The sequence below is a fragment of the Trachypithecus francoisi genome, unplaced genomic scaffold (genome assembly GCF_009764315.1).
Source record: "Trachypithecus francoisi isolate TF-2019V2 unplaced genomic scaffold, Tfra_2.0 Lachesis_group13, whole genome shotgun sequence".
NCBI lineage: Eukaryota > Metazoa > Chordata > Mammalia > Primates > Cercopithecidae > Trachypithecus > Trachypithecus francoisi.
This window is the reverse complement of record NW_022681458.1, coordinates 118203142-118222469: the sequence shown is the minus strand read 5'-3', so window position 1 is coordinate 118222469 and position 19328 is coordinate 118203142. Positions and strand designations below refer to the sequence as shown.

The window sequence follows — 19328 nt, the reverse complement described above, 5'->3', positions numbered from 1 at the left end:
CCACAACTACAAATGTCACTTCTGTCAGCATATGGGCCCCCAGTGGGGTACCGGAATCCATGAAATCCTCAACAGCCAATCAGAGCTATTGATCAGCTCAAAAGCTGCTATGCAAAATTGGTAAAGCCACCGACGGCACAGGACAGGAGTGTTGTACCCAGGTACCAAGCTCCGTGCAGGGAAACGGACCATCCCTGCAGGAAGGATGGGAAAGCTTCCAGGTCCCTGTGGCCACCTTCACCTTGGATGGTCTGAAAACCTGAAGCCCACAGTTCCTAAAGGGTTCACAAAGGCCAGCCTGCTCCAGTATCCCACTGGCACCTGCTGGCTTTGGTGGATTCCTAGCCAAAGCCCCCTCCCAGAGGTGAGCAAACGAGCGCATTTCCTGTTGGAAAACCTGGGATGAAAAGAGGCATTACAGGGAAGGAAAAAACTAGATTTAAAGAGACTCTCTTTTTCAGGCTCACATGTAAAAACTATTTTCAATACAAACTGTCTCATTCATCTGTAAAGCCTTGGAATTAAAAAATTAATAAATATGATTTAGAGGCAAATATCTGACTCGACTTCACTAGATTAGCTAAGAAATCTCCCCCACCCGGCAGAGGCACACAGCCCCTCCCAGCCACTACCCTGGTCTCTGGGGCAGCTGGAGAGCCACGTGCCTTTGCTCTAGGGACTTTGGCAGAGGGTGGAACCACCCCCTCCCCGAGGCTAAACCTACTACAGCCTTCCCTTCCCCACTGGCTTCCCAGGCCTCCTCTGGGACCTTGTGCCTGCATCCCAAATGTACTGGGATGGATCCCATTCCCAGGGAACTTCCAAGGGCCCTTGGTGCGTCCACATCACCAGGCTGTCCACATGCGGACCCTGTGTGAGAGGAAGAGACAGAGCCCCAGAGCGGAGACGGGAGGGCCTCCCTGAATCAGCCCCTCAGGAAAGAACAGACCCTTCAGGGACCTCAGTTGAGGCCCCTGCAACCTAAGGCTCTGAATTCTGCTACCCGCTGAGGGCAGTGTGGCCTCCCATTTCTGAGGCAGAGCACAGGGCGAACTGCAGCTTCTCCAGGTCATGAGAAAGGAACCCACAGCTCCATGTGGGCCCCAGCAGTGGAAAGGATGTCCCATCTTGGTCGGGGACCAGGCGGGGGTCAGCATGTTCATTGGAAGATGTGTGGGACCCCACAGCCTCCAGTGTCAGAGTAGACGAGAGGTTCAGACCCACTTCAGTCAACGTCCCCCAAGCCCCCAGCCCGCACCACAGAGGGGTGACAGCCCCATCCAATGCCCACCGTACTCAGCTCTGTCACCTCCCCCGGCGTTACCCCAAGGCCCAGCTCATAACCAGAGGAAGCCTGAGCCACCTGCAAAACCCACCTTGTTCCTGTGGCTGCTCAGTCTCATCTTCCTCTACTGAGTCTGGCAAGAGAGAAAAGAGAAGCAATGAATACCCCCAGCCAGCACCTCTGGTCTTATGTCGGGTTGAGCTGGGTGTCGGTGTTGCAGGGTGAGAGCATTGCAGGGTGCAGGGGTTGAAAGTCATATCATCCTCTTCCCTCCTTGATCATGGGAACAACATCACTGGGGGGTGTACACTTTCTGCGATATTGGCAGTAACATCGGCTTCTGTGCCTTGGAATATTAAGGACAATATCACGGGGGGGCGTGTACATCTTCTGCAATATTGGAATAATATTATCCCCCTCCCCCTGCATACTAGGAAAGATATCAGAGCAGGTGTTCACCTCCTGTGATATGGGGATTAATACCATCTTCTCCCCTTCCGGATACCAGGAAGAGTATCACATGGGGGTGTACAGTGTCTGCGATACTGGGAGTCATATCAACCTCTCAGCCTTGGAATATGAAGAAGGATATCACAGGGTGGATGTACACCCCCTGCCATATTGAGAGTAATATCAGCCTCTCCTCTCCATGGATATTAGGAACGATATCCCAGACTGGATGTACGCCTCCTGCTCTACGGGGAGTCATATCCTTTCCAGGATACTCATAACAACATTACAGGGCGGGTGAACACAGCCTGTGATACTGGAACTATTATCATCCTCTCCTCCTCCGGATACTAGGAACCGTATCACAGAAGAGCTGTATCCTCCCTGCGATATTGGGAGTAATATCATATGCTTCTTCCATGAATATTAGAAGCAATATCACCGGGTGGCTGTCCATTCATTGCTATGTTGGGAGTCATGTCATACTCTACCCCCTGGATATTAGGATCAGTGTCACAGCGTGAGTGTACACCTACTGCGATATTAAAACTAAGATCATGTCCTCTGTCCCTGGATATTAGGAAAAACATCACAGGTAGGTGTACACTCCCTACGGTATTAGAAGCAATAATATGATTAATTAGTAAACATCAATGATCGATTTTAATAATTATCAGGCCGGTCTCAAACTCTTGACCTCAGGTGATCTGCCTGCCTCAGCCTCCCAAAGTGCTGGAATTACAGGCGTGAGCCACCGTGTCCGGCCAACACTTCTTAACATCTCTTTTTGGACCTCAAATTTAGCATGCCCAAAACGCACTTTTGATTCCCCCTGCTATAACCCACTCCTCCCATAGTCTTCCCCATCCCAATAACAGCATCTCTTGTCTTCCAGTTATTCAGTCCAAAATCCTTGACATCATCCTTAAAACTTCTTTTTCTCTCTCTTGTCATCCAACCCATTTAAACTCTCCTTTCAAAATATATGCCGGACCTAACCACTTCTCACCTTCCTCATCATTTCCAACCAGGTCCTGCCCTCATAGCGCTCTGGGTTACTGCAAAAGCCTCCCAATCGCCAGGCACAGTGGCTCATGCCTGTAATCCCAAGCACTTTGGTAGGCCAAGGCAGGTGGATCATCAGACGTCAGGAGTTCAAGACCAGCCTGGCCAACGTGGTGAAACCCCTCTACTAAAAATACAAAAAATTAGCTGAGCATGGTGGTGGGTGCCTGTAATCCCAGCTATTCGGGAGGCTGAAGCAGGAGAATCACTTGAACTCAGAAGGCAGAGGTTAGAGTGAGCCGAGATCGTGCCATTGCACTGCAGCCTGGGTGACAAGAGCGAAACTCCATCTCAGAAGGTTAAAAAAAAAAAGCCTTCAAACCCCCCTCTCTCTCATTCCGCCTTTCACCCTGCCCTGTATTCTACCTTCCACTCTCAAACATTTCAGAAAAAAAAAAAATTATATCTACAGAGGGAGAAAAAGAAAGTACAAATGGGTAGAAATGTTTGGGGAACCTGAGGGAAGACCATACGGGAATTCTCTGTACTATTTTTGCAACTTTGCCATAAGTCTGGATTATTTTGAATTCAAGAGTTAAACAAAGGAGAAAAAAAAAAAACCTATCTCCCTTTGTGAATCCATCCTGTCTTTCCCCTGGCAACTTAAGGACGCTCTCAACTAAGCACAACTATTTTTTCATGAACCCTAAAAGAACCCTTGCCTAGTTTTGACTTTCTGTGCTTGGCAGAAGTGTGTGTGTGTGTGTGTGTGTATTTCACATATATGTGTGTGTGTATATATATGTGTGTGTGTGTGTGTTGTGTGTATATATAGAGAGGGAGAAATACATATGTGTGTATATATATAAATATATATTGTATATTTACAATGGTAATATATATGTGTGTGTGTGTGTGTGTACATATATTACATACCCCATAGCCACTCCTTAACCAGTTCTAAACTTAGTGGGAAAAATACATACCTAAGCAGAGAATTTCAAAATAATATGATGAATATTTTGATACAGGAATGTGTTACTATGGAACACGCTGCTAAGATACAAAACCTCCTAGATAGGACAATGAGTGAATGAAGTTTTGCACCTATAGACACCCCCTCTGATATCCCCACAAACGTTTATAGTTATATGCATTTGCTTCCCGCAGGACCCCCATTTCATAAGGGTTAGTCCTAGAGCCTTAGCAAGTTCCTACTACAGCTGGCACACATGCCATTCAAGAAACAGTGGCTGAGTGAATGACGAGTTAAGAACCGTTTGTCAACCAGTGCTCAGTAATACAACATTCACTGGTATGCAAATTATGTTTTTGTTGAAAGCAAGGACAGGATCACAAACTATCCTTCCAGAGAAAGCAAACCTCAAAAGCTTCTTTACCCTACTAAAGCACATTAGAAGAAGCTCCCCTTATATAAAAGAAAACCTCCTCATTCATTATCAATGGCATGTAAACCTAATAAGCCTCCGCCTCTGATGACATCTCTACCATCCCCAGGGCTAGATAAAGGAGGTTCCGGGAACCCTGGTAGTTGTGAAGGGGGCTCCCAGCTCTGACAGTCTTGAACCCTGCGGGCGCGGAGGTCACACAGCAGAAGAACAACCGAGGGAAGCATCATCAGGCTTCCAATATGTTTGAACCAGAGATGGCAAATAGGCTGCAGCCAACTGAAAACACCAGAGATTCATGGTGGCCACCTGAGGGGTTGTGCTCTTAAAAAACAAAACTTTAAATTAAAATTAAAAAATTAAAAAAGGAAGGGGTCAGGAATCCATCAGGTCTGACTGAGACGTGTATCAGTGACTAACACTCCATATGGCAAAAGTACTCCGGTGCGCTTTGGGTAGTCACAGCTTCAGCAGTATTCAAAGGCGCGTGCTTCCTTAAGACTCAGCCACGGGAATAGCCTCAGCAACACTGCCAGGAGAAACGTCTAACATGGATTCGGCTAGAAATACAGTTGTCTTTAACAAATTAACACTGAATAAATCCTGACTTATTAGAGCCTGCGAGAATGACATTCTCAATGATAACGGTTATCACTACAATCTCCAAACATCTGCGACCCTGCAAGGAGGAACTGTGACAGCGCAGGCCACGTGTCCAGAATGCTTCGCAGACTGCCTGTTACAGAATAAAAGAAATGAAGTCCCCCTAAGAATGTCTTCACTCACATTTAGCCAGTTGTTCCTTTGTGTGCATCTCTGTCCTAATATGGCCATTCTTCCCCACTGCCTGAAGTCATATGCTCAAATAAACGAGACTCACATGAAGCCAGAAACGTGCAGATGCGAGGAAACCAACACAAACGAAATGGGCTGGAGAGTGTGGCCAGGAGGATGGTACTTCCCAGGAAGCAATTACTTCATCTGTGCCCATGAAGCAGGCAGTAGTCACTGTGCCCCAGGCCCACACCAGCCACTCAAGTAGATTCTAACCAACTACCTCCAACAATCAACATAAATACACCACACGATTGGCTTCTGAAAGGACACCTTACAACCAACAAGAAACTGTAAGCACAACTTTGAAAAAGTGTGCAACTAAAAACCTTGGAAAGTGATCAACACTGCTACATTTTGACTCAAATACTGTTACATGGTAGCACTGCAATAATTCACTGAAACAAAAGAATGAATGAGGAATATGTTTATACAGGAATCAGAGGAAGCATGACTAATCATTTAAAGAAATAGGTCGGCCGGGCGCGGTGGCTCAAGCCTGTAATCCCAGCACTTTGGGAGGCCGAGACGGGCGGATCACGAGGTCAGGAGATCGAGACCATCCTGGCTAACACGGTGAAACCCCGTCTCTACTAAAAGATACAAAAAACCTAGCCGGGCGAGGTGGCGGGTGCCTGTAGTCCCAGCTACTCCGGAGGCTGAGGCAGGAGAATGGCGTAAACCCGGGAGGCGGAGCTTGCAGTGAGCTGAGATCCGACCACTGCACTCCAGTCCGGGCGACAGAGCGAGACTCCGTCTCAAAAAAAAAAAAAAAAAAAAAAAAAAACAAATAGGTCAAGAAACTGTTAGGTTCAAATGCTGCCGTGAGACACTGTCACGGCCTTAGGCAAATTCACTTCTCTTGGTCCTGTTTCTAGGTTCATCAAAAACCAGCTTTGGACTAGGGAATTTGTTGCTTTCCAAAGCCTTCCTTCTGTGATTCCAGCCCAGATTTTAGGACTGCTCTCCCACTTGCTATATGAAAGCACTTTCTATGTATAATAGCAAGAGTACATTTCTGTGTTGAATGCGGTTTGGGACCTACTCTATGAGACAGAATATCATCATGTAGCTTTAAGCACGGCAACAAGGCGCACTCTAGATAAGGATAACACATAAAATGTGGCCATACACCTGTGCGTGCCTGGCAGGGAGATGGGGAAGTCTCATTTAATGAAGCCGGGGTGCCTCTTGCACCTTAACATCCTCAGTCCACATCAAGTTCACAACGTCCGTCTGACATCAAACCACAGGTATCACATACTTTTCCATACTTTCTACCCAAGATTAAAATATGTAGACACCGTGATAAAGACGCCCCATCCCCAGCATGTTGGCTCTCATTCTGTAGAATTACATACTTTTCGTGCAAAATGATCACCAGGCTGCAGCGTCAAGCAAGACTGGGCTCTGTGGGGACAGTACGCCCTGCAGCAGCCACCACTCCTGTCACCACAGTCTGATGCAGCTGCAGAGAAGCTGTGGCTGAGGCCATTCACTTAGTGAGATAGTCGCACAGGAGGGAAAAGGTAGGGAAGGTAGGGAAGAGGGCAATGTCAGGGCTCTGAGCCCAATCCAAGCCATCCCATCCCCTGTGACTTGCACGTATATGCCCAGATGGCCAGAAGTAGCTGAAGAATCACAAAAGAAGTGCAAATGTGCTGATGATAGATAACTGATGATATTCTACCACAAAAGAAGTGAAAATGGCCAGTCCTTGCCTTAAGCAATTATATTACCTTGTGAAATTCCTTTTCCTGGCTCATCCTGGCTCAAAAAGCTCCCCCACTGAGCTTCTTCTGACCCCCCACTCCTGCCCACCAGAGAACAACCCGCCTTTGACTGTAATTTTCCTTTACGTACCCAAATCCTATAAAATGGCCCCACCCTATCTCCCTTTGCTGACTCTCTTTTCAGACTCAGCCCGCCTGCACCCAGGTGATTAAAAAGCTTTATTGCTGACACAAAGCCTGTTTGGTGGTCTCTTCACAGGGATGCGCATGACAGGCAGGTGCAGAGCCAGGAAAGGACCTGTGATGAGAACAGAAAGGAATGCACCTCCCTGTACACACACTCGGATTTTATGACAATGTGGGCAGGGGGCTGAACTGCATGCCTGAGAACATTCCTCCAAGTTCTTTTGCTGATTTTCTAAATATTGGTGTAAAATCTGAACTCAGACAAAATTTTTTTAAATCGTTTCAATCAACATCTTTGTCTAGTGCTCAGCATCATGTCTACATGATCATCTAGAAAAGCAACTTCTGTTCTAAGGCTCACATCCTTCCTATAAAGTCCCAGGGATTTTACAAGGGAATGCACCTCTCATTCGCATCAAGAACACACACAACTACCATTAAAGAAATGCCTAATTTGCTTACATAATTTTTTAAACACCCAGATTTGAAATACAATAGAGAAGACAACTTTTTCATAGCTCTGCTTTCCAACTGCGAATTGCGGGTGGAGAAAATAACCTACCATGATTTCTAACCAGCCAACAACCTGTCTTCCTTGGCTGCAGTAGGAGCAATCTTTCTGAGCTCAGGATGAAAAAGATTCCAGCTGTTTAGGGGACAGATAATCATCAGTTCTCAGTGGGCTTCCCGGGTTCCAAATCCCCATGTGATATGTGGAAGTAAAAAGCTATCAATGACCAAGCATCTGAATGCTTATCCCACGTCACCACCTCTTCTCCTCCCATGCAAATTTAAAATTAATAAGTCTGCTTTTAGAGAACAGAGTTGGTGCAGCATCTCTCTTCCTAAAATTATGGATAATTACCAGCCCACAATGGCTTCTAATCAGATTTGAGTGGTCCCTTAGACAGGAAGCTAAAGTGCCTCAGCCCTAAACTGAGAAGAAAACAGAAACTGGAGTCCTCTAGGTGTGATTTTTTCCCCCTTGTTCTAAAGTTGCTGTTCCCGAATCTCCTTCTACTGTCTTGTTTATAAAATGTATGAGAAACAGGGACATTTAAAGACATGATAGAAATGGCCACTTTTTTTAGGTACAAACTTTGTGAACATTATTTTCAGCTGCTGGGATTTTTCTCCACAAACTGTGAGCCTGGAGTACATTTTCTCCCTCGTGGTTACACATTCAGAATCAGGGAAGGTGGCTTTAGCAGTAAAGAGGGGAGTGCAGTGAGAAGTGACCGGACACTGAGAAGGGCAGACAGGGACTCTACCTTGGTGGCCTGCAGCTCTCCTGGGCCTCGGCCTTTACTTTTCTATCTGTACAAGGGATCTAAAGGCCCGTGATTCTAGGCCATGACAGCTCTTCATACACACATACGCAAACATCACACGCCTATGTGAAAAGCGGTGACACTTGGCTGATTTCCTGAAGAAGTTATCTTGTATCATTTCTACTGAAGTACTCCACCTCCTTCCAGACAAGTATCTGAGGATGATGGGCTATCCCACAGCAATGTGTGTAACCTCTCCTGCTTACGATTCCTGTTCACATAGCATTTTCCAAAAGCATTTGGTGTGAAGTGACAGAAGAAAGAAGAATAAGGTTCTTTCAGCCCATTCATTCATTCATTCATTCAACAAATGTTGACTAACTATCTACGTGCCAGGCACTGGTGATATAACAGGGAACATATATTTTTGTAGGTAGACAGACAACCAAAAAGTATGTTAAAGAGTGATCAATGCTGTAGAGGAAAATACACCAGGAAACAGGAAAGAAGAATACCCCTAGCCACCCTACACTGGGGTGACGCTAGTGTTACAAAATGGAGACAGCGGCCGGGTGCTGTGGCTCACACCTGTAATCTCAGCTTTTTGGGAGACTGAGGCAGGCAGATCACCTGAGTTCAGGAGTTCAAGGTCACCCTGACCAACACGGTGAAACCCTGTCTCTACTAAAAACATAAAAATTAGCTGGACGTGGTGGCACATGCCTGTAATCCCAGTTACTCAGGAAGTTGAGGCACAAGAATCCCTTGAACCTGGGAGGCAGAGGTTGGAATGAGCTGAGATCACACCACTGCACTGCAGCCTGGGTGACAGAGCAAGACTCTGTCTCCAAAAAATAAAAAATAAAAATAAAATGTAAACAGAGAATAAGATACCAAAAGAAAGAACATGAAGGATTAATTGTAACAAAAGCCTTTGTAAGCTGATACTGTCCTTCCTGGATCCTTGTCCCTTTAAAATGGAAAAAAAGGGCGGGTAGGGGGTAGCATCAAAATGATGTTTTAAGATGGCTTCGGGTTTCAGATGTCTGACAGCCATACTCATGTACTTCAAGGAAAAAGCTCTAGCCCTATAAGCCATCTGGGCAATGGTTTAATGTCTTTTTTTTTTTTTGAGAGTTTTTCAAATATATGAAAACGTGTGTGTTCATTTGGCTGCTCTGTGCCCGCACACGTGCAAACTGTGCTAACAGGTTTTTCCATGTTTTGCTGAATTTGCCAGCTTGCCATAAACAGGCTTCCATGTCTTAATTGTCTATAAAGAGCACAAACACCCAAAAATACAAATCAAGACAAGCTGTCCTTTCAATTGCTGCTGCCACGATGACAGTGAGCGACAATTGGCCAAATCAATACGCGGAGACTGAAGCTGTCCGGCAGAGAGCACAGGGTCGACTTCTTTTCCCATAGCATTTAAAGAAACGAGCAGAAACGGCTCTCCACACAGGACAGACACGTCCTTTGTTCTTTGAATAAGTACTGCCAATGTTCAAAATACTTTCTCCATCACACTATCTTCATGGAATTCAAGTTCCTTCCAATACCATGAGTAACACCAGTGATAGACTATGTTTATCCATAATGACCCATTAGCATTCTCTTTCCTCTAAAATGTTGAAATAATAACATTGAGTGTGCACTCACGATGTGCCAGGCTCTGAGTTTGATCTCGTTTGGTTCTCGTTGAAATCCTGTAAGATCAGTACCGTATTCTCTCATTTTTCATAGATGAGGAAACTAAGGCAGAGAAAGGCTAAGTAAGTTGTCCATGGTCACAGGTTATTTAGGAACTTTTCTCCAAACTTTCAAAAGTTAACTACTGCCACTATTACAAATGGGTTTTTGTTTGTTTGTTTGTTTGTTTGTTTTGAGACAAGGTATTGCTCTGACCAGGCTGGAGTGCAGTGGTGTGATAATGGTTCACTGCAGCCTCAACTTCCCGGGCTCAAGTGATCCTCGCACCTCAGCCTCTCCAGTAGCTGGGATTACAGGCATGAGCCACCACACCTGGCTAATTTTTTAATTTTTATTTTTTCTAGGGATGGGGTTTCACCATGTTGCCCAGACTGGTTCCAAACTCTGGGCTCAGCCTCCCAAAGTCCTGGGATTACAGGTGTAAGCCACTGTCCACAGCCCTACAAAGGTGACTTATACAAAGTCAGAGCAGTGAGCAGGAAGAGAACAGAGACTTCAGCGAGTCTCCTGGCTGTTGCAACACCGTATCCCTCCTCCATACCGTAATGTATCTACACACACCAAGCTCCTAGACGTTGAAGGTAGGCCGGCTCAGAGACGGAACAGCAATCAAGAAAGAAGATGCAGACATGCGTCTTGATTTCAGCTCAAGGGTGCCTCTCTGCCCTGCAGCTGCACAGGCAGAAACCAGGGGCCGTGAGTCTGAGGCAGTGTGTTTGGTTCCTGGCAGGTAATCTTTTGGGAGACCATCCCATACAATTAGTGTTACACTTCTCAAAAAGGAAGTGTGACTTTTACAGAAAAATCAATTCCATTTGGGAGAAAGGCCTAATAAAACCACAAAAGGATAATACATTCATACAACAACAAATTCAATTCATCTGTCACAAACTGAAATCCCAAAGCCCTCTGGGCACACAGCTGCTTTTCTGAGCTGAAATTCAACTCCAATTGAGAAACAGGTCAACTTTTCTAAAAAGATTTCTTTTTCACATGCCTTAAATAAAAATTCCTTTCCCTCACTTGTCATTTTCCAGATTTAATGGCTCTGCTGGTCTTCCTCTCATTTAGGCCATGAGCACTGACTCCATGTCTGCTACGGTCGGACTCCAAGGGAGGCAGCCTAGGGAACACAGATGACCGCAGCACAGCGACACCCTCAAGGAGCACACACGGGGAAGGCAAGATGATACAATCGCAGCCTTCACACAGAAAAGAACTTGGCCAGAAAAGAACTTGGCCCGTCCCATTTCTAGAAAACAATGATGCTGAGTCAGTAACATTTACCGAACAGCCTGCAGTCTGGAGGCAGGCACGAGGGGGCTCCATGCGGGGAAGAGCACCTTCAGAAGGGGCATACAAACAACGTGGAGGCAGGAGACGCCCCCACGCACAAGGGCCAGCCTAGGGGCCTGTAGAAATGCCCATGCATCTGGGAGGAGGGAGAGAGGACAAGATACTTAAATGCTCCAAAATGAATAGAAGCCTCCCAAGAACCGCCCCCGAAATGGGGCAGAGATTTACAAAAGACCAAACCGAGCATGAGCAGTTACCTGTGCATAGCGCCACCAGAGCGAGCTATTCGAGGAAGAAACAGGGTCCCTAGAAGCCTGAGCCTCTACTCCCAGCTCTGCGACTCATTCACCCTATGACCTTGGTGAAGGCTCTTAGCTTCTGTGAGCCACAAGAGAGTCACGGGAAAACAGAAGATATGAAAACTGCTCTGCCTTTTTCACAGAACTGCTGAGGGAATAAAATCAGATAATGGATTTTAAAATTCTCTGTGAATTACGAAGCAAAATACAAACGTATGAAATCATTCTTACCATTCATAACAGCACTGTAAAATTAAGAGCAGAGTTAAGACCACAGCATTTTCCACGCCCTTACTCCCGAGGGAAATAGTGAGTCCAGCCGATGTATTTGGGCAACCCCAGTATCTAGGCTTCGAGAGGCTCCAACAGCTCATCAACTCTGACAGTATCACTCCAGCCCAGTGCTCATTAAGTTCTCCAAGACAGCCAACTGACAGAAAATACTACAGCTTTTTCAGCTGGGCTTGAAGCCCTCCAAGCTCACAGCACAGCTAAACAATGAAGAAGAGGTTTTCTGCCACTAGACTCCAAAGCTGGCTTTTGTAGATTCCCATAGAAAGAACATTCAAGGCCGGGCGTGGCGGCTCACGCCTGTAATCCCAGCACTTTGGGAAGCCGAGGCAGGAGGATCACCTGAGGTCAGAAGTTCAAGAACAGCCTGGCCAATATGGCGAAGCCCCGTCTGTACTAAAAATACAAAAATTAGCCGGGCATGCTGACGGGCACCTGTAATCCCAGCTACTCAGGAGGCTGAGGCAGGAAAATCGCTTGAACTCAGGAGGCTGAGGTTGCAGTGAGCCGAGATCATGGCACTGCACTCCAGCCTGGGCAACAAAAGCGAAACTCCATCTCAAAGAAAAAAAAAAAAAAAGAAAGAGCATTCTTTTTTGCTGATATTAAATTTCCTGTCCTTAACACAGAGAAATCATACAACACTGAAATCCTGAAAAACATATCATAAAAAGCATTTAGTGACTGAAAAGACATTCAATATAACCTGTAACAGTGAGTTCCCCTCCTCTGTCCAGCCAGCTCCACTCACGCTGTGACCCTTAACAATGCTTTCACTAAAACAGAGGGAAATTAAGAGGACAGCTTACCCTACTCAGCTGACAGCTAAACCAGTGCTTCTCCCCGGGCTCACTAAAGATGACCTTTACCCAAAACCAGGCTGCAACAACCCTGTAACTGTTGACTAACAATTTCAAAATTCCCATATTCTTTATTCACTCCTAAGGAAGATGAACTGAAGCCAGGTGTTTCCAAGTCAGAACTAACAGAGGCCTTAAACATCAGATGGCCCATCCCCTTCTTTGACAACCGGGGGATCTAAAGCTGAGCTTATGGAAGAAAACAGCCTGTTGAGTAACAAAGCGAAAACCAAAGCCTAGTCACCTAACCTCTGGTCCAGAACTCCTGCAACAATCCAGCACCTATACAGGATGAGTCTCCCTAACCAGAAACTCCAAAATCCACAACTTTTTGAGTGCTGATGTGACACTTAACGAAATGTTCATTGGAGCAGCTCAGATTCTGGATTTTTGAATTCAGGATGCTCAACCAGCAAGTATAATACAAATATTCAAAAATCCAAAAATGTAAAAAAATCTGAGACACTTCTGGTTCCAAGCAGTTTGGATAAGGGATATTCAACTTGCATTTTTTTTTTTCCTCTAATGGAGGAAATTAAAAACGAGGCCCGAGCAAAATCATTCAATCCACACTAAAGTCATTCAATAGTTTAATTAGTACCCATTTAAAGTTAAGTGCTACCCACAGATATTTAAAAGGATGAACACATACATGCCTATAATCCCAGAATTTTGGAAGGCCGAGGCGGGAGTATCACCTGATGTCAGGACTTTAAGACCAGCCCAGCCAGCATGGTGAAACTCCATCTCTACTAAAAATGCAAAAATTAGCCGGGCGTGGTGGCGCACACCTGTTATCCCAGCTACTCGGGAGGCTGAGGCACGAGAATTGCTTCAACCTGGGGGGAGCACGTTGCAGTGAGCCAAGATCACACCACTGTACTCCAGCCTGGACAACACAGCAAGACTCTGTCTCAAAAAAAAAAAAAGAAAAAAATTAATTTAAATTGTGTTTGCAAATGGAGCCCATGTTCCCAGAACACAAGCCCTGCTCTATGCTCCAAAGGCACACAGGGTGCCCCTTTATCTTAATACTCACCATATTCCATGGCAGCCATTGGCACGTGTCTGTCCATCGCACTAGACTTCCTGCGCATGAGGCAGGAATCATATATTATTACCTTTCTGTTCCCAATGTCTGGCCTAGAAGACACTCAGTAAATGATTACTGAACTAAGTCAGTTACTAAGACATGTTAAACTTGTATTAAGAAAATTGGTTTAATAAGTTTGCCAGTGCAGCATTCATACCACACAGCTTAAATCTCAACCCACGGATTTATCTTGTGTTCTGCTAGATTATCACCTATTCACATTCAGGAGGCACCTAGTATGTGCTAGGCATTACTAATTGCTGGGGACCTAGCAGTGACAAAACAACATTCCTTGTTCAAGGAGAAGTTCTTGTATAAAGAGGAATAGAAGGAACAGGCTACATTGATGAGAGAACTAAGAAAAGGACAGGCTGCCATGGGAAGCACCTGGTCTTGTCTGGATGGGACATAGTTAAGGAAGTCTGAGTGCTTCGTATAGCATAAGATCATCTCCTCCAAAGAAGCGAATGAAGCTTTGATTCTCCAGTACCAGAAGTCACCATAAAGGTGCGTACAGCCACATGCTTAGTGTAGGAAGTGAAACCAAACAAAGCTCCAACTTCCAGAGGCAACGGTCCAGTTATGAAATCCTCTGGCTACGTTCCATTGAAATTCCAGGTATTCATGAGGCCAATATTTAAGTGATAAATTAACCCAACCGCTTAAAACTAAAGTAGCCTTTGGTTCAAGGGGTAAGGGTATGGTACCTTTTACAAATTTATCCACTCTTAATATTTACATTTAAATTTGATGATGAGGGTGTAATAATAACTTTACTGAGTAGTTGCTATGCCTTAGGCACCAAACTAAGCACTTTACACACACATTTGCACGATCCTGTGAGATGATAATGACCCCTTGTCATCCCATTTCATAGATGAAAGTCAGGTTTACATAAGCTTAAAAACTTGCCCCAAATGACACAGCTAGTTAGCAAAACCCAGGCAGCCTGACTCCACAGGCCTTGCTTAAAGAAGTAATATTTATAAACGGTCCAGCACAGAGGTGATACAAACAAGAGTTCAATAAATGCCTAAAGAGTACTTCATACCCAAAATCGTTTCCTGCCAATCAAACTAGACTTACTCTGGTTCTGCATAACCAACTGTCAAATTGTTGTTCCATGAAGAAACGATGGAATGGGTAGAGATCAGAATAGAGTGAATAACTGGTAAATATACTTCATGGCAGATAGTAACAGGATGTGGCATTTGGCTATTTCCACATTTGTTTGCATAACATTTTTTTCACAGTTCTAAAGCACAAGAACCATTCTAAGCTGGTGAAAGCATAAGGCACATCTATGATCCAGGCCTCCAATTCACTGTGGAGCAGTGGTTCTCAACCTTTACGGTATATCCGAACCACCTGGGGGTTTTTAACAGCACTATAGCTGCCCAGGCTCTATTCTTGCAGATTCTATTTCAACTGGTCTGGAGTAAGCACGCATGCTTTTTTCACAGCCCCCCAGATGCAGCTAGGTTTGCAAACCACTGTCTAAGATGCTCTCACACTTCCGCTCAATTCAACACACACTCACGAGATTCTAAGCACTACGAATCGGGCTAAGTTAACAAGTCAGCCTCCACTCCCTAATAATATTGGCAAAGAAACCAATATCAGAGATTTATTCCAGTCCAAACCAATAAATTACCGGTGAAAAAAATGCCCTGGCATAGTTTGCCATACAAAACAGCTTCCTGTATCTTCCCGGTCAGTAGCCTAGAGACTGACTCTGAGCCATGAGAATTCAGAACCAGGGGAAAATGCCAGTCTGAGGCATCTGCCACACTCCTAGCACACCCCCAAAAGTGCCCAGCTACATTTCACATCCACTGTCCTAACAGGTGTCAAAATAAGGAAGAGCAGTGCAATACAGAAAACAGAGCCTGCTGGGCATCAAAAGCCTGGGGAATTCCAGTCCTAGCCCTGCTACCAATCGGTCTGGTCACTTCTCTCTGGTCCTGGTGTGGCCAACAGTTATGCGAGAGAGTGAGGTATAAAAACACAGATGTCAGGCAAGCTCCAACATCCAAAATACATAGAAATTAAAAAGCGTTAAGGTGATATCAAGGAATGTATGCCATCAACCAGAAAAGTCACTGAAGTATTCCTTTTTCCATTCTTAAGAAATCAAAAGTGGAAGCAGAAAATTGAGCAATCAGCCTACCAACTTGACTGGGGCAACAGAATACACTCACGGATTCTGCTCACAACAGCGGGGGTGACAGACCAACAGGAGAACTGCAGAGCGTCCCTCTCTCCTCTGTCCACCCATGCCACCAGCACGTGAGTGTGTCCACACGCAGCGCCCAGTCTCCTGTTCCACTGACGCCAGTGTCCACTCACCACAAGCCTACTAAGTGCCACATGTGCTATGATGATCCCTCATCTCATCACCATAGACATCCCTGCTGGAGGTAAGCATGTGATAGAGAAAAATCACAGAGGCCTAGGGAGGTTGAGACCCGCATTCCCACTGTGCTGAGGGTGTGCTTGAGAGGGACCCCACGACTGGGCCCTCCATGCCGCTCTCCTCAGTCATCACTCCCAGACCAGAGCAGCGAGGGGGAATTTTCTACCTCTCACTATTTTCAGCCCCTTGGCTGACCCAGCATTCCCCAGAAAGCTATGAAGTCCTGGCAGCTCTGAGGCCACAAATTCATAAACGTACAGGACACACAGCCCATCTGTCTCTAATGGGTCTTTTACTTGTCATCCTGGTCATTTCTAAGAGCAGATGGCTTAAGAAAGACATGGCAAGTTACCACGAAATGACCCCTCCACTCCTCCCTGGGGGAAGGCTGACTAGCGAGCAGTCAGGCCGGCTTTCTTCCCCCACTCCCTGTATTCTTGTCCTCAAGGAGCCACAGACAATCCCACCAAATATAGGCAGGAGACAGCCGCCTCCTTCCTACAGCTGGAGGGGGGAAGGGTCCTCTCGGGCCTTTCTATCTACATGAAAACCAAACTGTGAGCTGTACTGACCCGGGTCTCACCCATGTTGCAGGCATGTACAACACAGGTGCCCAGTGGTATCATCAGGCAGAACTACGAATGTGCTTTCCATGGTTTTCTTTTTTTTTTTTTTTTTTTTTTGAGATGGAGTCTCGCTCTGTCGCCCGGGCTGGAGTGCTGTGGCCGGATCTCAGCTCACTGCAAGCTCCGCCTCCCGGGTTTATGCCATTCTCCTGCTTCAGCCTCCCGAGTAGCTGGGACTACAGGCGCCCGCCACCTCGCCCGGCTAATTTTTTGTATTTTTAGTAGAGACGGGGTTTCACCGTGTTAGCCAGGATGGTCTCGATCTCCTGACCTCGTGATCCGCCCGTCTCGGCCTCCCAAAGTGCTGGGATTACAGGCTTGAGCCACCGCGCCCGGCCCTTTCCATGGTTTTCATACAATGATTCCAGAACCGCTATCCACACAGCTCCACTTCTCACACATACGACGTGCTTCAGGGATTCCACAGCATGTTCACCACGCCCCTCATCCGCTTCTCCCAGCGGCCTTGTGTGATCCCTTGAGTATACTTCCTCATACTGAGGTTTGAAACCAACCTTTCCTAAGAATATCCAGCTAGTGTTAGAACCAGGATATGAGGGCTTCTGATTCCAGAACCAGTATTTGTGCCACTATTCCACATGGGCCCCTCCAGGGATTTCTGCCTGATCTAAAATGCAGACAGCAAATCTGTCTCTCTACAGTCCTGGGGTTCCCTATAGACAAGAAGTAAAACTTCTAACAGAAAGCTTAGACTTATTTGGAAGGCTACCTGGGATATTTCTTTTAAGTTAGTTTGTTCATGTTTTGGAAAGATTGTTCCAATGGCAATGCGGGGCATGAAGTGTGGAAAGGATTCCATCATGAGGCAGAGAAACAATTCGGTGGCCCTTACAACAGTTCAAATGAGGCATGAGGCACAACCAGAAAGGACAGAGGGAAAATGCATTGGAGAGAAATGCAAAATGAAGTCCACTCAGACCCAGGATGGAGAAAAGGGGATTAAGGATGATGGTGGTTTCTAGTTTGAAAGACGGATGAACAAGGATGTCATGAACTACTGCAGAGTGGTATCTGGGGCCTGAGTGCACCAGTGTGTTTAACCATTCACCTGCTGAGCAGTCTCCGGGCTGTTTCCAGTTTCTAGCCTTTATAAATAATGCAGCTATGAACAGATACATAAAGGCTTTTGTGTGAACATGTCTTCATTTCTCTGGGATAACTGCCCATGAATGTGAGTGCTGCATCCTATGGCAATTGCACGTTTAGTTTTTTAAGAAACTGTCAAGCTGTTTTCCAGAATGGCTGTACCATCTTCCATTCCCACCAGCCAAGTGTGAGTGATCCCGTTTCCCCGCATCCTCACCAGCATTGGTCTTGTCACTACTTTTTATTTTAGGCATTCTGATAGGTGTATAGTGACGTGGCTTTAGTGTGCATTTTTTCTGACGGCTCATGATGTTGAACATCTTTTCATGTGCTTGTATGTTATCTGAAATGTCTCTTCAGGTCTTTTATTCATTTTCAAAGTAGATGATTTGGTTTCACTGCTGAATTTGGATAGTTTTTGATATATTATAGATATGAGTCCTTTATCAGACATGTGATTTGTTCCCAGTCTCTAGCTCCTCTCTTCATCTTTATTTTCCATTTTCCATTTTAGTCCATGATCCATTTTGAGTTAATCTTTGTACGAGGTATGAGGTTTAGATCAGAGTTCAGGTTTTTTTCCTATGAATAATCCGGTAGCCAGTAACTTTTTTTAAGAGACAAGGTCTCACTCTGTCACCCAGGCTGGAAAGTAATGACAAGATCAGAGCTCACTGCAGCCTCAACTCCTGGGCTCAAGTTATCCTCCTGCCTCAGCCTTCTGGAGTAGCTGGGACCACAGGCAGGTGTCACCATGACCAGTTAATGTTTTTAGATTTGTAGAGACAGGGTCTTGTGCTATGTTACCCAGGCTGGTGTGGAACTCCTAGGCTAAAGTCATCATCCCACTTATATGGGGCCAGGCAGTGGCACATGCCTGCAATCACAGCACTTTGGGAGGAGGAAGCAGGAGAATCACTTGAACCCAGGAATTCCAGACCAGCCTGAGCAACAGAGGGAGGTCCTGTCTCTGCAAAAAGTTTTAAACGTTAGCTGGGCGTGGTGTTGTATACCTGTGGTCCCAGCTACTTGGGAGGCTGAAGTGGGAGGATCTCTCGAGCCTACGAGGCTGAGGCTGCAGTGAGCCATGATTGCACCACTACACTCCAGCCTGGGAGAAAGTGAGACCCTGTCTCCAAAACAAAGGGAAAAAAATGCTAGAGCATCATCCATATTAAAGACAGGTATTGTCTTTTTGAAAATTTAATTACCGTTATATAATGGACATGTAAAATGTCCAGTTTGAAAGTTTGAAAAATATATAACTCTAAGTATTCTTACCTTAAAATTCTGATTCCTACCTAAGATATCACATACTGTTTACATAACTATCACAATGCCTGGACAATGACTAAAAATGTGTACGAGGGAGAAAAATGAGCATATATACTTATTAATTAAGGCATATTTCCCCCTTATTACATAAAAAAGTCATCACGGCAAACCCCTGTGAC

The 19328-nt window shown here is 45.6% G+C and overlaps 2 protein-coding genes and 1 long non-coding RNA gene across 5 annotated transcripts in view; 2 read left to right on the top strand and 1 right to left on the bottom strand.

The window, feature by feature from the left end:
• Positions 1-19328, top strand: part of LOC117095266 (SH3 domain and tetratricopeptide repeat-containing protein 1-like) — a 563227-nt gene that overhangs the window by 168986 nt on the left and 374913 nt on the right. The gene's annotated exons all lie outside the window — the stretch shown is intronic.
• LOC117095263 (ATP-dependent 6-phosphofructokinase, platelet type-like) overlaps positions 1-19328 on the top strand; it is a 430270-nt gene that overhangs the window by 128758 nt on the left and 282184 nt on the right. The gene's annotated exons all lie outside the window — the stretch shown is intronic.
• LOC117095281 lies at positions 1377-15211 on the bottom strand. The gene is made up of 3 exons (XR_004441894.1): positions 14812-15211; positions 4285-4473; positions 1377-1418 (listed from the first exon to the last, which is right to left on the bottom strand). It is a non-coding gene; the product is annotated as an uncharacterized LOC117095281 (long non-coding RNA).